This window comes from Bos grunniens, chromosome 12 (genome assembly GCF_055505025.1).
Source record: "Bos grunniens cultivar Pamir isolate PY7600 chromosome 12, Bosgru_T2T1.0, whole genome shotgun sequence".
Lineage (NCBI taxonomy): Eukaryota > Metazoa > Chordata > Mammalia > Artiodactyla > Bovidae > Bos > Bos grunniens.
This window is the reverse complement of record NC_141176.1, coordinates 85,289,817-85,307,216: the sequence shown is the minus strand read 5'-3', so window position 1 is coordinate 85,307,216 and position 17,400 is coordinate 85,289,817. Positions and strand designations below refer to the sequence as shown.

The window sequence follows — 17,400 nt, the reverse complement described above, 5'->3', positions numbered from 1 at the left end:
CAGGCACCTACAGCCACAGACTAGATTCTGTCCTCAGTATACTGGTCTTAGCATCTTCTGTGAGTCATGGAGTCGTGTCTGTCAGGTCTGACAATCAAGTCGAATATTTTCTTACTTTTTAAAAAAAATTTTTTTAATTAAATTTTGTAGAGAATTTTGAACATACGCACAAAAAGGACAATATAATGGGCTTCTGTGTGCCCCTCACTCAGCCCTAAAATTTTAACCTCTAGTCATACCTGCCTCCTCTACTTCTCCATTAGTGTTTTGAAGCAAGTCACAGATATATAATTGTTATCATTTTACAAATCTCTACTAGAGAGATTATTTTAAATAACCATCTCCTATCTAAGAAGCAACAGAAATTACTTGGTATCAAATATGTAGTCAGATGATTTCCAGCTCTCATGAATGTCATTTTCTAATGGTTCCCATTCCATTGTGGGTTTTTGTTTTTTTTTTTCTGACAATTTTTTCAAATCAAAGGAACAAGGTTGTTTGTTGTGTAGAGTTTCCCATAGCTTACATTCTGCTGATAGTGTCCCCATTTCAGACTGAAATTATTTAACTCTGATTTCCTACTTATTCCTTGAAAGGTCTTTAAATAGATTACACAGCATGCAGCATTTAGAGTAAACTGTTTCAGAAGACTGTCTGGGGTGGGAGGTGGGAGGGCCGTTCAAGAGATGGGGGACATACGTAGACCTGTGGCTGATTCACGCTGATGTAAGGCAGAGACCAGCACCCTGCCACAGAGCAAGCATCCTGCAACGAAAAATAAATAAAATTAAAAAAAGAAGATTGCTCGTCACCTGTTGGCAGTGCAAACTAGAGCTGTTACCGCTATGTGCCTATTGTATATTTATCTTCTATATAGAGCGGTTCTATAGTTACATGTTCTATAGGGCTGTTACGGGGCTTCCCAGATGGTGCTGGTGGTAAAGAACCTGCCTGCCAATGCAGGAGATGTAAGAGATGTGGGTTCGATCCCTGGGTCAGGAAGACCCCCTGGAGGAAGGCATGGCAACCCACTCCACTATTCTTGCCTGGAGAATTGCATGGACAGGGGAGCCTGGCGGGCTACAGTCCATAGGGTCGCAAAGAGACAGACACGACTAAAGCAACTTCACACACACACACACACACATACACACAGGGCTGTTACATAGTTACATGTTAGATGCACGCTAAGTTGCTTCAGTCATGTCCTAATTTTTGCAACCCTATGGACTATCGTCGCAGAAGGCAATGGCACCCCACTCCAGTACTCTTGCCTGGAGAGTCCCATGGATGGAAGAGCCTGGTGGGCTGCAGTTCATGGGGTCGCTAGGAGTCGGACACGACTGAGCGACTTCACTTTCACGCATTGGAGAAGGAAATGGCAACCCACTCCAGTGTTCTTGCCTGGAGAATCCCAGGGATGGGGGAGCCTGGTGGGCTGCTGTCTATGGGGTCGCACAGAGTCGGACACGACTGAAGTGACTTAGCATAACATAGCGTAGCATATGGACTATCGTCCACCAGCCTGCAGATGGTGACTGCAGCCATGAAATTAAAAGACACTTTACCCTTGGAAGAAAAGCTAGGACAAGCCTAGACAGCATACTAAAAAGCAGAGACATTACTTTGCCAACAAAGGTCCTTATAGACAAAGCTACGGTTTTTCCAGTAGTCATGTATGGGTGTGAGAGTTGGACCATAGAGAAAGCTGAGCACTGAAGAAATTGATGCTTTTGAACTGTCATGCTGGAGAAGACTCTTGAGAGTCCCTTGAACTGCAAGGAGATCAAACCAGTCAATCCTAAAGGAAATCAACCCTGAATATTCATTGGAAGGACTGATGCTGAAGCTGAAACTCCAATAGTTGGGCCACCTGGGGTGAAGAGCTGGCTCATTTGAAAAGACCCTGATGCTGAGAAAGATTGAAGGTGGGAGGAGAAGGAGACGACAGAGGATGAGATGGTTGGATGGCATCACTGACTCAATGGACGTGAGTTTGAGCAAGCTCCAGGAGATGGTGATGGACAAGGAAGCCTGGTGTGCTGCAGTCCATGGGGTCGCAAAGAGTTGGACACAACTGAGCGACTGAACAACATCTGTCAAGAATTACCCATGAGGAGGGGGTATCGGCAAAATGATGAACACCCAAGCCAAGTCTTCTGGTGACCCGAATGGCCTGCCTCCTTTTAGAAACAAGTCTCTGGGGGAGCCGAGACACGTGTTTCCTCTTGGCTTTAAAGACCCAAGTTACAACAGATGGTGATGGTGTAGTCCATGTGCCATGAGAACTGGGGACAGAGAGACTTAGGTTTGAGTTTTAAGGTTATGAGGGAACTTGGGGGAGGACAAGGCAGAGACAGTGTTTGTCATAAGTGAGATGAAGACTTAAGTCTGAGGATTTCCTAGTTCTATGCACACAACGGCACCCCATGCAGGTTGTGATTCATTACTTGGAAGAAATAGAGAAAGCAGGAGGAATTCATCCTTAAGTCAGAGGTCCCCAAACTCTCTCAATGCCTTCAGCGCTTCTGATTTTTCTCATGGCACCCCTCAGGCAAAATGACCAAAGATGAATTAATACGTCTTTTGTTACCCAAACATTACTGACTGGAGTGTTTCAATATTCATTTACATAACAAAATTGTTGGCCACGGGCATTCGTTTCCGCAAAAACCTCCCGATCAATAATGTGTTAAGCAGCATGTGTTCAAACGACTTAATTATGATTTATATCGCTTGGAAAAAATATATAAATTCAAGGAAAAAATATTTTTATTTCATTCTCACATAACCACACTTATTAGTGGGATGTGTGTGCCTGCCTGTTGGGCACTGCAAAACGTTTTGAACTTTAGGAATCAGATTGGACACTCCACATTAATTATCGTGCAGTACTTGCTTTTCTTTCTGCAAAAGCTAAAAACCTCAGCGTCACAAAGAAATTAACGTAATAGAGAGGAATGTAGCACCATTTAATAATCGTGAACTACCTTGAGCTAGCAGTTCACGCTGTGTCCAGCAGATGTCGCTCTATTTCCCTCACAAGTTAAACCGATTCCCCGTGGCCACAGGGCACAGGTATGGAAGCACAGAGAAACACTAACAAAAGGAGTAGACGAAATAAAAGCCCCATGAAGTGACTGCTGTCTGTACCCAAAGGATCAGGAAAGAGGAAGCTGAGCAGGACACGGTGCTTTTGACAGTACCCGCGCTACTCCATACACTGAGGCAAGAGGCGGATGGCTCTCCCCAGGGTAAAGCGATGGAAGATTCAGTCCCTGCGGATGGAAACTGCGTGACAAGAAGAGCGGGACAGTTAAGGCGAGGTGGCTGGGACCCGCCCAGACCACATAGTTCTTATTCTCAAAGCCAGGAGACCGCCCTGACCACACATGCTCAGAAGAGGCTCCGTGGAGGTCAAAGGGGAGTTACGTCAAGGGACGTTCTACCCAGGCGCCTTTTGGGTAAAATCCATCTTGGTTAAGAGGTGTGTGTGCACATATGGGAGGATCCTGAGATAATCGAAACATGGACTGGGAACCAAGCAAATCAAAAGGATTGGCCAAAGGAAACCCAGAAGAAATGCCCCATTAAAGTAATTCAAACCACTAGTCAAAGCTATGGTTTTTCCAGTAGTCATGTATGGATGTGAGAGTTGGACTATAAAAAAAGCTGAGTGCTGAAGAATTGATGCTTTTGAACTGTGGTGTTGAAGAAGACACTTGAGAGTCCCTTGGACTGCAAGGAGATCCAACCAGTCAATCCTAAAGGAGATCAGTCCTGAATATTCATTGGAAAGACTGATGCTGAAGCTGAAACTCCAATACTTTGGCCACCTGATGCAAAGAACTGACTCATTTGAAAAGACCCTGATGCTGAGAAAGATTGAAGGTGGGAGAAGAAGGGGACAACAGAGGATGAGATGATTGGATGGCATTACCGACTCGATAGACATGAGTTTGAGTAAACTTTGGGAGTTGGTGATGAACAGGGAGGCCTGGTTTGCTGCAGTCCATGGGGTTGCAAAGAGTCGGACACGACTGAGCGACTGAACTGAAACCACTACGAGGGCAAGACTCCACAAGTCTCTCTCTGACTCTGCCCGTGTGTCTACCCACACACACTGTACTCTTTTTTTCCTCTAAATAAATACTTGCTTCACTGCTTTCCATCTTTGTGGGAATTCTTTTCTGCAAAGCCAAAGGGCCAGGGCCCTTGTCACTGACCACTGGACTAGTGGCTAGGATCTGGTGCTTTCTCCACAGTGACCCAGCCTCAACCTCTGGCTGGGAACCCAAGCTCCGCTCCAAGCCGTTGCAGGCCAAGGCCACCTGAGATCAATACCACAAGTAAATCACACCCTTTCCTCTCTGCCCTGGGCCCCGTGCCAGTGTGGACTATGCCCTGTCCTCCAATAAAGAGTGGATGCCCCTCCCTCTCCCTCCCAGCCCAGGGGTAAAGTGTCCACAGACTGAGGCTGGTGCCCAGACTTTCACCAAATGGGAAACTGTTAATAACAGCCAAGGTAGAAGATTTAAAGAGGAACTAGAAAAAAGAGTCCAGAATGTATGAAAACATCACTCTCATCCCCCAAGAACCAGGAGCATGTCATCTCACTTCAGTGAGAAAAGACAAGAATCTGTGCAAGATTTTAAAGCAGCCATCATAAAAATGCTCCAGTGAACAATTAGAAGCACTCTTGCAACAGATGAAAAAATGAAGACAGAAAAGAAATAGATGATAAAAAAAATCAATTGAAAAATATTTTGCTGGAAAAATTCAATTAAAAAGCTCATTGAATGGGCTCAGTAGCAAAAAATGCAAATGACCAAAGACAGAATCAGTGAGAAATTCCCAAACAGGATACACCCAAAGAAATTCATGCCAAGATACACCATCATAAAATTTTTGAAGACTAAAAACAAAGAAAAATATTGAAAGCACTCTCTGCTATCCAAACCCTCCAATGAATCCCCATCTTATTCAAAGAAAGAAAAGTCCATACAACAACCTCCAAGGCCCTGCATGATCTGGCTCTCTACTAACCTTCCAAGTTCATCTTATATTTCTCTTCCTTTGACTACACACTCTAGCCACACTGGCCTCCTTCCTGTCCCTTGAATGTTCCAGATATATATTTACCTAGGGCCCTTGCTCTATTTATTCCCCTTCTCAGAAATCTCCTTCCCCAAACATTTGTTGAATTCATTGAATGACTATAGTAATAAAATGAGACCATCCACATGACACAGATTCTGAAAGGCCCCCATTCTTCCACTAAAATGTTCTATACTGGCTTCCCCAGAGTGCAACTATGGAAAACAGTATGGAGCTTCCTCAGAAACTTGCAAATAGGAATGCCATACAATCCAGCATGTCTACTTCTAGGTATTTATCCAAAGAAAATGAAAAGACTCATTCAAAACTATGTCTGTTGCAATATTGTTCAGAATAGCCAAGACAGGGAAACGGCCTAACTGTCCACTGATGGATAGATGGGCAAAGAAAACATGAGAGATTTATACATATACATTGATATATTTATTTATTTCAGTCTTTAGAAAAAAGAATGAAATCTTGCCATTTGTGACAACATGGATAGAACTTGAGGGTGTTATACTCAGTGAAATGAAAAGTGAAAGTAAAGTCGCTCAGTTGTGTTCAATTCTTAGCAATCCCCATGGACTGTAGCCTGCCGGGTTTCTCCGTCCATGGGATTTTCCAGGCAAGAGTACTAGAGGGGGTTGCCATTTCCTTCTCCAGGGGATCTTCCTGATCCAGGGATTGAACCCGGATCTGCTGCATTGCAGGCAGATTCTTTACCATCTGAGCCACCAGGGAAGACCAAGTGAAATAGTCAGATAGAAAAAGACACGAGCATATGATCTTACTTATAGGTGGAATCTAAAACCAAGTGAACAACCGAAAACCAGTCTTGGAGGCTATCTGAGATATGAGATGGGGTGTGGATGAAATGGGTGAAAAGGATCAAGAAAACTCCAAAAGGAGGAGCGGGGAGTTGGGGGAAAGCAATTCTGTTACTTGCAGCAAACAGTGATAACTTGGGGACTTCCCTGATAGTCCAGTGGCTAAGACTCTGAGCTCCCAATGCAGGGGGCCTGGGTTTGATCCCTGGTCAGAGAACTGGATCCCACATGCTACAGCTAAGAGTTTGCATACTGCAACTAAAGATCCTGTGTGCTGCAGTGAAGACCCAGCACAGCCAGATCAATCAATCAATCAATAAATATTATTTTCTTTATGCTCTACTGCTTTGCCATGTTTTCTCCCCAAAGCTGAGGTGACATGGCCATTTTAGTGTAATATCTAGAGATAAGTAAATGGTCAGAATACTGGTCTCTGACAACTTCCATATAATTACTCACCTAAGCCATCATAATTAAATATATTTCACTTAAAACATAGCAATGAAAACTAGTTCAGTAACAACATAAAAATGATTTCATTACATTCTTTATGTGCTGAGAAAATTAAGAAGCAAACTCTTCAGGCTTTGTGTAAATTTAAAAATGACATCACCGGGGCTTCCCTGGTGGTCCAGTGGTTAAGAATGCCTTACAGTGCAGAGGACACCAGTTCGATTCCTGATCTGGGAAGATCCCACATATTGTGGAGCAACTAGCATGCACACCTGGAGCCTGCACTCTGCAACAAGAGAAGCCAACACAATGAGAAGCCTGCGTACCACAACTAGAGAAAGCCTGCGGGCAGCAACGAAGACCCAGAGCCAAAAAGAAACAAATATATGACTTTTAAAAAATTAAAAAATTACATTCCCGTTTTTACATATAGCAAACTGAACCAACAGTTTCAGAATAAATTGTAACAATAAACCTTATATTCTTAAAAAAAAATAAAAAATAAATAAAATGCCTTTTTTAAAAGCGATAGCTTGATACAAGTTAAAGTTCCATTTTTTCTAAAATTCATAATGCCCTTAAGGGAGAACATATTGACCACTAAATGTGTATATTTTCACTGATTTCATTTTAAGACTCATAAATTTCATATATATTTGTTAGTTTAAAAAAAAAAACTGTCAAAGGACTCTTTCTGATTTTTCTGCACAACATATAAACCATCCCATGGCTTTCGCAGCAACTTAGATATTCCCTCTAAATACCCAGAAAAGCACAATACTATGTCTTCGTCAACTGATTAGTAGATTTAGAACATGCATTTCATCATAGGATTACAAGAATTATTACAAAATAAGCCATATCACTTCTCCTTGCTGACAAAAATAGACTGGAACTCTGGAAAGGAAAGTGTGCCCTTCATCCAAGAATCTCAACTGATTGTGAGTGGCTGCACAGTAAATTTACCAGGACTCAGCATTGCTCTGTGTTCGTCCTAAGTTAACATGTCATTAGTTCTTCAAAATTCAGCTGTTGCTGCCATATCACCTTCCAAAGCGAGTAAATACATCGCAATGTACATTCTAAACACCATGTAATACCATCCTGAGGTTCTGACGGACAATGCAGAGCCTTGTGACCAGACCACAAATGACGATTTCTTTAGGGAACTCCTGTTCCCATGGATACGGGAGAAAGTTCATCAGCCAACACCCATCAAGCACCAGGCATACTTGATATACGTTATGGCATTTACTCTTCACGTGGACCCTAGCGTTAACCGCTCCCAGTTTATAGATGAGGAAACTGAGGTTCAAAATTTCCACAACTTGGCCAAAAACGAAAAAGTGAACGTGTTACTCAGTTGTGTCCAACTCTTTGGGACCCCATGGACTGTAGCCCACCAGGCTCCTCTGTCCATGGGATTCTCCTGGCAAGAATACTGGAGTGGGTAGCCATTCCCTTCTCCAGGGGATCTTCCTGACCCAGGGAATGAACCGGGGTCGCTTGCATTGCAGGCAGATTCTTTACCATCTGAGCCACCGGGGAAGCCAAAGTCATCAATTAATGGGCAGCATCTGAGTTCTGCTGCTGCTGCTAAGTCACTTCAGTCGTGTCTGACTCTGTGTGACCCCATAGACGGCAGCCCACCAGGTTCCTCCGTCCCTGGGATTCTCCAGGCAAGAACACTGGAGTGGGTTGCCATTTCCTTCTCCAATGCATGAAAGTGAAAAGTGAAAGGGAAGTCGCTCAGTCGTGTCCGACTCTTAGCGACCCCATGGTCTGCAGCCTACCAGGCTCCTCCGTCCATGGGATTTGCCAGGCAAGAGTACTGGAGTGGGGTGCCATTGCCTTCTCCAGTCTAAGTTCTACCCCCAGTCTAATTCCAAAGCTTGATCTCTAATTTGTTGAATCTCTGATTCATTAGAGAACAGGATACACAATCCACATTAGCTTTAAAGATCAGGTATGAGATTCCAAAGGCAGCTACTTGAGGCTGTGTTTCCAGACAGACAGAAGGGAGGCACTCTGGGAGCTTCAGTCTCCTCTCAGCCCCTCTTTGAACTTCCTCACGGTCTTGTTTTTCCAAAACCACTGTTCCTTCCTAGCTGGCCAGTTGAAGCAAATGGAAAAGTGGAAAGGCACACTGCCAGCCAGGGACCTTGGGGTCAGACCCAACTCCGTTACTATCTCCGAACCTCCCTGGGTTTTTCTATCGTAAAATCAGAGCGCTGTACTAGGTTAGTGGTTTCCCTTACGTGAGCCTGAATAAAAGCTACTTGACATTTTGAGCTGGCAGAACTTCAGCTGTCTCCTCCTAGCCTAAGATACCATGACCGGCGTGAATTCTCACCAAGCCCTTCTCGACAGCTCACACCAGCCCACCACGATCTCTTCCTTCTCTGAATTCATGGCTCATTATCTACCATAGACAATGCTGCCCTGACATTTACAGGGCCCAGGGCAAGAATGCAAGGCCCACATACCCTTTGTCTAAACACGTAAAAGTTATCAATCAAACTAACAAGCTGTGATACAAAACATGTTCTAACCTTCGAGGTAACAAATAAATCTTCATAAAGCCTGGGCTTAAATTTAGAATTCCCAGACTTTGTGGGGAGCTGCTTGGGAAACTGGGGGGCATCTTGGCTCATGGCCCCTCACCCCTCCTGTCCCCACTCGCCTCTGTTCTCACAAAGAAGGACAACATCACACTTGTGGGTGTGGACACAGCACAACACAAGCTCCATCAGCCTTCCCCAACACACACAGATACACACTGAGTGGTCTTCGCCCACTATTGCATCCTGCCACGTGTGTTCATTCCCTGGAGAACAGACTTGGAAAAAAAACACATCCAGACCCTGAGGGTTGGCTCAGGACCATGGGGAGGAGTATTCTGGAGTCCAGGGAACCCCCAGCACATGCAGAAGGTGGGTGGGTACCTCCCCTGCCACACACAGCAGGCACTCCTTCCCTGCAAGGTGGGCTCTGGCTGGAAGAAAGCCAGGCCCTCTGAGACCTGCATGCAGAGCAGGGAACTCTCTTGCTGGAGACTTGGACGCTTGCCGGAGTTATTGATGGAGATGTCACCAATAACTTGGGACGTTCCTTTCATGCTTTCTTAATCTCCCCTTATCTTCCCCTTGTCAGATAAGATCTTTAGCGAGTTTTGCTTCCTGTGGGTCCCAGTCTTTCTCTAACTACCAGGTTTAGGTAAGAGAATTGGATCTTTTCCTTCCAGACTACTGACAGAGTTTCCTTTGCAGAAAGCCTCTTCTCTTGCAAGCTTCCTTACTTCACATTTATACAGAATTCTAGAAATCCAAGCCACCAAGGCTGGTGACTCAGATGGTAAAGAATTTGCCTGCAATGCGGGAGACCCAGGTTCAATCCCTAGGTCAGGAAGATCCCCTGGAGAAGGAAATGGCAACCCACTCCAGTATTCTTGCCTGGAGAATTCCATGGACAGAGGAGCCTGGTGGGCTATAGTCCATGGGGTCTTAGAGAGTTGGACATGACTGAGTGACTTAACAAGTTCACACTCACTTTCAGGAACCAAATGTATCATCAGCCATTCGGATTTTCATAGCCTAAAAGTATTTCCTATCCACTTCATCTCAAAGTTGATTTTCTAATTTACTTGTTGTTTATTGTAAACAGATTTCTCTAGTATATTCATCACAGTCTTTGAAACAGTGTATATCCATGTAGGGCTTCCCCTGTGGCTCAGTGGTAAAGAATCCGCCTGCAATGCAGGAGACACAGGAGACACGGGTTCGATCCCTGGGTCGGGAAGATCCCCTGGAGAAGGAACAGAGTCTGACATGACTGAGCACATGTCCACGTAGGTGTCTGTGGCTCCCTGGATGTATGGCTCTTCGGCCAGATATGGGATCCTTGGAGTCCAGCCTTTTCTAGCAGCAGTTCGTAAATACTATCCAGCTGCTTCCCAGCCTCAAGTGATGACAAATGAGACAGTCAGCACTCCGGATCTCTTTCTGTGGTAAATTTCTTATACTTTAGCTCAGAAGCTTTTCTGATCTGTAAGGAGGGAGTCCAACAGAGGGTGAGGGGAAGACGGGCAAGGTCCTTGTACACCTGAATCCTGGCAGGTCCCCAGGAAAAATATGGAAGTCCCGTAGCCCAGCAGCTGTTTTGCTCAAAAGTAGCTGGAAGAGGGGCACAGAGGTGTTTAGGTTGCCATCTTCCCAGAAAACCCACTACATTTACGGCACTTTTTTTTTTTTTTTTTTGGCCTCGAAGCATATCAGGGGATCTTAGTTCCCCTACCAGGGATTGAACCCGTGAGCCCTGCAGTGGAAAAGTCCTAACCACTGGATTGCCAAGGAAGTTCTACAGCACTTGTTAAAGTGCCTATTAAATCTTGAAGGAGTCTGACAGACCACCACCCCCGCCCCCCCCCGCCATGGTGCCATTCCCTACTCGTATACCATAAACAATACGGTAGTGTTCTTTTCGTCCACAACTTCACAAATGTCAGATAACTGTCAGTCTTTGAAATTTTTCCCATCTAATGAGTATGAAATGGTATCTCACTATTGAGATTATTGTTTAGATAGCTTTATCCAGATAGCGTTGAACACAATAAACCACATATTCTTAAATTGTACAGTTTTCGAAGTTTGACACAAGTTGATACCCATGAAACCATCACCACAAACAAAATAATGAACATATCCAACACTCCCCCAAAATTTTCTCGTGCTTTTAAAACAATCTCTCCACCCTGCCTTTCCTCACCCACTCCACACCTGTTTTGCAGAAAACCAGTGACTGCTTTCTGACAAAACAGATTAGTGTGCATCTTGTAGAACTGTATGTAAATGAATTCATTATTTTGAGATTCATCTGTGATGTAGCGTGCATCCCTCGCTCATTCCATTTTACTGCTAAGGAAGTACTCTGCCGAATGAATATACCATAATTTATTTATTCACCTATTGTTAAACATGAGAGTAATGCTTGGGGCTTCCCAGGTGGTGCTAATGCTAAACAATCCACCTGCCAGTGCGGGAGATGCAAGAGACCCGGGTTCGATTGTGGTCCGTGGGGTCACAAAGAATCAGACACAGCACAGAAGAGTATCTAGTTTGGGGCTACTCCAAATAAAATTGCTATGGGCATGAATGTAGAAATCTTTGTATAAATGTATTGCTTCATTCCACTTAAGTAAACTCCTAAGCTGGATTTGATGTCAGACGTCAGACCTACGTTTGACATGTTAGTAAGCGATGGAGCCGCCTGGGCTTGCCATGGATTCCCCCTCCCTTCTCTATTGCCTTGATACAGATGTGGAAACGGAGGCGCAAAGTTTCAACGTGTGTTTGTTAGTCTCTCAGTCGTGTCTGACTCTTTGCGACCGCGTGGACTGCGGCCCACCAGGCTCCTCTGTCCATGGATGCTCCAGGCAAGAATACTGGAGTGGGTTGCCATGCCTTCCAGGGGATCTTCCTGACCCAGGGATGGAACCTGGGACTCCTGCATTGCAGATGGATTCTTTACCATCTGAGCCACCAGGGAAGCCCACCAACGTTTCAGTAACGTGGCCAAAGTCACCAATTAATGGCCTCATCTGAATTCTGTCCCCAGTCTAATTCCAAATCCTCACTAGAGAATGGGATACACAAGTCACATTATTTTTAAAGACTGGGTATGAGATTTCAAAGGCAGCTACTTTAAATGGCACCCCACTCCAGTACTCTTGCCTGGAAAATTCCACAGACGGAGGAGCCTGGTAGGGCTACAGTCCATGGGGTCGCAAAGAGTCAGACACAACTGAGCAACTTCACTTTCTTTCTTTCTTTCCAGACACAGAGGGAAGGCACTCTGGGAGCTTCAGTCTCCTATCAGCCCCTCTTTGAACTACCGCACACTCCTGTTTTTCCAAAGCTGCTGTTACTTCCCAGATGGCCAGCGGGAGCAAATGGGAAAGCAGAAAGGCCCAGAATTGCCAGCCAGGGACCACGGAGTCAGACCCAGCTGTCACTATCTGCCCAACCTCCCTGGGCTTTTTCTATCACAAAATAAGAGCACTGTACTAGGTTAATGGTTCCCCAGTGTGAACCTAAAGAAAAAATACCTTTTTAGCTGGCATAGTCTCAGCTGTCTCCTCTTAGCCTAAAATACCATGACCGGCAGTGAGTTCTCACCAAGCCTTTCTCAACAGCCTACACCAGCCCACCGTGATCTCTTTCTTCTCTGATTTCATGGCTCCTCGCCTCCATTGACAAGGCTGGCCTGACGTTGACCGGGTCCAAGTTAACGCAGGACTCACTGCTCTTGTTTTCTGTTTCTCTGGGATCGCTTCTTCTGCGGACTGATGTTCAGTGTATTGGGAACCACTGATTCCTGCAGGTCACCCAGTTTTCTGTTGTTTCAGGCAGATGGGTAAATTCAGTCCCCATTACTCCATCTTGACCAAATGCAGAGAAGTACCTTTTCCAAAGCCATAAATTCGTATTTATTTTTGTCTCTCTTTTGCACTTGATCTTAGCCAAAAGGCTGAGAAGTGATATTTTCATCATTCTTTTAAAAAAATAATAAATACATTTAAGGTTACAAGTTTTCCGGTGAATGTTTCTTCCATATCCTTCAGACTTTGGATGCTTAGTTCCTTTTCTGCTCATTTGAATGGTTTCTAATTTCTGCTTTGTTTTGTTACTTAATCTATTGTCTAAAACAAGGGTCCCCAACCTCCAGAGTCTAATGCCTGATGATCTGAGGTGAACCTGATGTAGTAATAGAAAAAAGTCATCCGCAAACCATCCCCTACTTGGTCCGTGGAAAAACTGTCTTCCACAAATCAGTCCCTGGTGCCAAAAACGGTTGGGGACCACTACTCTAAAAGACTGAAGTGGGTTGACATTTCCTTGCTTGGGGGATCTTCCTGACCCAGGGATTGAACCGGAGTCTTTTATGTCTCCTGCATTAGCAGGCAGGTTCTTTACCACTAGGACCACCTGGGAAGTCCGTTATAAAACATGCCTCAAATTTCAGAGAACAGTGCAATGAACCTCTGTGTCCCATTTCCCCAGATTCAGTAGTTATCAAGATTTTTCCATATTTATTTCATCTATGCATATGTTTTCTTTTTTATTGTTGTTATTTTCAAGAGAATCCTAGACAATATGTCATTTCCCTCCAGCATATTTTAGTCCCTACAATATAAAAACATTTTCTTCTTTAACCACAATGTTATTATCACACCTAATAAAATTAACAGTAATTATTCAGAACTGTTTTATGATCAAGTTCTCCTGATTATCTCAGAATATTTATACACATTGTTTATTTAAAATAGGATCGAGGGACTTCCTTCCTCCTGTGGTTGAGACTCCACGCTTCCAGTGCCTCCACTGCAGGGGCCACTGGTTCGATTCCAGGTCAGGGAACTAAGATCCCACATGCCAAGCATGGCAAGGCCAAAAAAGAAAAAAAAAAATTTTTTTTTAAAGGATTGAATCAGGGTCCATTCATACATTTGGTGGTTGTGGATTTTAAGGCTCTTTTGATCAAACTGAATCCCCCCTCTTGCTCCTTTTCCCCGGCCATTGGCTTGTTCAATAAGCCAGGCTACTTGTCCTGTAGAATGTCCCACATTCCGGTTTTATTTACCTTCTTTTCTATCCCCTGTATGTCTCCTACTTCACCGAAGAGACTTGATTAGGTTCAGGTTCTACTTCTTTTTGGCAAGTATGTCACAGTTGGTGCTGTGTGCTTCATATCGCATTGCATCTGGAGGCAGCTAATGTCGAGTTTCTATTTTCAGAGACGCTAAGGTTGATCAAAGGATTTGGGTGGTGACAGCCTGATCACTCCATTAGAGCTCCCCACCAATCATGGGTCAAGTGACATCCTTTGCTGACTGTTGTCTGACTCAACTATTAGGGGTGACAGAGTGTTACTTTCCTATCATTTCTTGTATGTATTAGCTGGAAAGTGAAAGTGTTCGTTGCTCAGTCCTGTCTGAGTCTTTGTAAGCCCGTGGACTGTAGCCTGCCAGGCTCCTCTGTCCATGGGATTCTCCAGGCGAAAATACTTGAGTGGGCAGTCATTCCCTTCTCCAGGGGATCTTCCCAACCCAGGGATTAAACCCGGGTCACCTGCATTGCAGGCGGATTCTTTACTATCTGAGCCACCAAGGAGATTGGAATTCTAGTATTAGCTAGACTTCCACTGTAAATAAGAACTGTCATTCTTCAATTAGGGCTGTTTGACTATCTGAAGGGTGAGGTAGGTACATAATTCTTTCCTTCTAATTGCCAATTTTCAGAGTAAGAAACTGGTGCCCTCAGACAAAACCCCGATTCCAAAACCTACAGGCACCGCGATGTTCACAGCAACACCATTCACAGTACCCGAGACCAGGAGGCCCCCTAAATGGCCACTGGCAGGTGAGCGGGCAAAGCAGATGTGGTGCATATATACATATGTACACACACACTGGAATATTACTCAGCCATGAAATAGGAATAAAAATGCCATTTGCGGCAACATGGATGCGCCTAGAGATTATCACGCTAAGTGAAGTAAGTCAGACAGAGACAGATAAATATCATATAATATCACTTATACGTGAAATATAAACTATGACCCAAATGAACTTATCTACAAAGCAGAAACAGACTCACAGACAGAGAACAGACTTCTGGTTGCCATGGGGCACAGATGGGTCGGGAGGTTGGGCTGAGTAGATGCAAACTGTTGTATACAGAGCGCATGAGCAACAAGCTCCTCCTGCACAGCACAGGGATCTCTAGTCAATATCCTGTAATAGACCAGGATGGAAAATGTGGAAAAGAATACATACACGTAACTGAGTCATTTTGCTGTACAGCAGAAATTAACACATGATAAACCAGCTATACTTCAATTTAAACAAAAGCAAGAAAGGAAATGGGCACCCTGGTACTTGCAATGATGTGCAGTGAGCTGGGTCTCTCCTTCGTTTTCTCTCTTCCATATATCCATTCAACTGGTTGAATTAATTGAATGAATACACATTTCTTATTAATTCCCTAATTGTGCCCCTCTGTGAGTTGAGGGCCCTCTAGAGCCAACAGCTTCAGGGATGAGGTGGGGGTGGGGGGTAAAAATTCCCCCAAAGAGCCAGTGGCCACTTTATCTCGGAAAGCTATGATGCTGCTGCTGGGGTGAGTCCTTCACAAGCAAACCTTGGTGGGCTCTCCCCACCTGTAGCCACTGAGTTCCAGTTTACTGCCTTCGGATGGGAATATCAGCCTTGAGAGTCACCTGGTTTCCATGAGAGCCCAAGAGCCCAGGAGCTGCTCTTCAAAAGGTGGGGTTAGGAGGGTCGCATCAAGGGGTGACAAGTTCAAAACCCCTGGGGCTGCACCTGAGTGGAGGCTCCTCTCTTTGCCCAAGACTCCACTGCCAATAATCATTAGTCACAGAGACTTACATTAATAGCTCAGACCTGGCCGAAGGCCATCCCCTGGGAACTAGTGCTCCTCTGCGTGGTCAGAATCACGCTCTCTGGCACTCATGGGACTGAAAGGGCAAGGACCTAACATCGTCCGGATATAAAAGCATCTACACCAGCAACAGTCATTAACTTCATATCTTATTAGAGAAACGCAAACTCAATATCCTTGCTGAAAGGGACCTTTGCAGGTATCCGTTTCTGCTTGGGTCAGGTCAGAGAAAAGAAACCACACATTAATATAACAGGGCATGTCAAACACAGAGAATTAATAGCTGTAACAGGATATTGGGATAACGAGGCATTGGCTATTAAGAAGAGAGCAAAAAGACTGTAGAAGCAGCAAATACAGGGAGGAGCTGCTACCCTTAGGGCTGGGACGGGACCCCCTTTTCCCCACTTACCTCCATCCATGGGGCCGAAACCCACATCTTGTTGAGAAGGCAGGGCCCCAGCAAGCCTGGTGGGAGAGAAGTTGCCTTGGTGGTTGGTGCTGGTCATATTCCTTGGAAGTCTACCCTAGAGGGTGCCAGGGAAAGGTGTTCCCGGGGAAGGACTGAGCTACAAAACTGTTCAAGGATGTTGGGGGAGAGGGGGGTTCACTGCTTCCCCTGGTGCTGCTGACTGCAGGGTCCCTTGCACAGCACAGCAGAGGAGCTTCGAGCTCAGCAGGAGCTGGGGCCTGGGGAGGCCGCATGTGCTGAAGGAGCCAAACCTGGGAGGTCCTCTCGGTGGAGCCAGCGCACCTGGACCAGGAGGCAGACCCTGTCCGCCTGCGCCCTCTACTGGCAAAAGGTAGCATTGTTCCCGCCGGCAAAGGAAATGTATTTAAGGAACCCCCAGCTATTTTCACAGAGCAGGCAAAAAAGGGTGAATTTCCCTGGTGGCTCAGAGGGTATGGCGTCTGCCTGTAATGCGGGAGAACAGGGTTTGATCCCTGGGTTGGGAAGATCCCCTGGAGAAGGGGAATGGCAACCCACTCCAGTATTCTTGCCTGGAGAATTCCATAGACAGAGCAGCCTGATAGGCTACCCCCATGGGGTCGCAGAGTCAGACATGACTGAGCAACTTGACTGGTTCACTGGATGGAGCTGAAAGGCAGGAAGCCTGTGATTGGCACAGTTCACCTATTGAAAGGGATGGTTCCTTGTATCAATATTATGAAAAAACTCCAAAAGCAAATGCTTCCCAGGTGGTACCAGTGGTAAAGGACCCACCTGCCCACGCATGCAGGAGATACAAGAGGTGTGAGTTCCATCCCTGGGTCAGGAAGATCCCCTGGAGGAGGGCATGGAACCCCACTCCAGTGTTCTTGCCTGGAGAATCCCACAGACAGGGGAGCCTGGCAGGCTACAGTCCATAGGGTCGCAAAGAGTTGGATGTGACTAAAGTGACTTAGTGCGCATGGACGCCAGAAGCAAATACAGTAAAAGGTTATGTTAAAATTTTAAGTGGTGGGACTTTGGTATTTATTATATCTGTTTTGTAACTTTCTAGATATTTTAAGCTTAGCAAAGAAAAGTCCTGGTGAGAAAAAGTGATTGATATATTACT

The 17,400-nt window shown here is 45.1% G+C and overlaps 1 long non-coding RNA gene across 1 annotated transcript; it reads right to left on the bottom strand.

Moving 5' to 3' along the window:
• Positions 1-106: 106 nt before the first annotated feature.
• Positions 107-16,388, bottom strand: LOC147362022 (uncharacterized). Its single transcript, XR_015138452.1, has 3 exons — positions 16,251-16,388; positions 15,035-15,171; positions 107-765 (listed from the first exon to the last, which is right to left on the bottom strand). It is a non-coding gene; the product is annotated as an uncharacterized LOC147362022 (long non-coding RNA).
• Between the last annotated feature and the right edge of the window lie 1,012 nt (positions 16,389-17,400).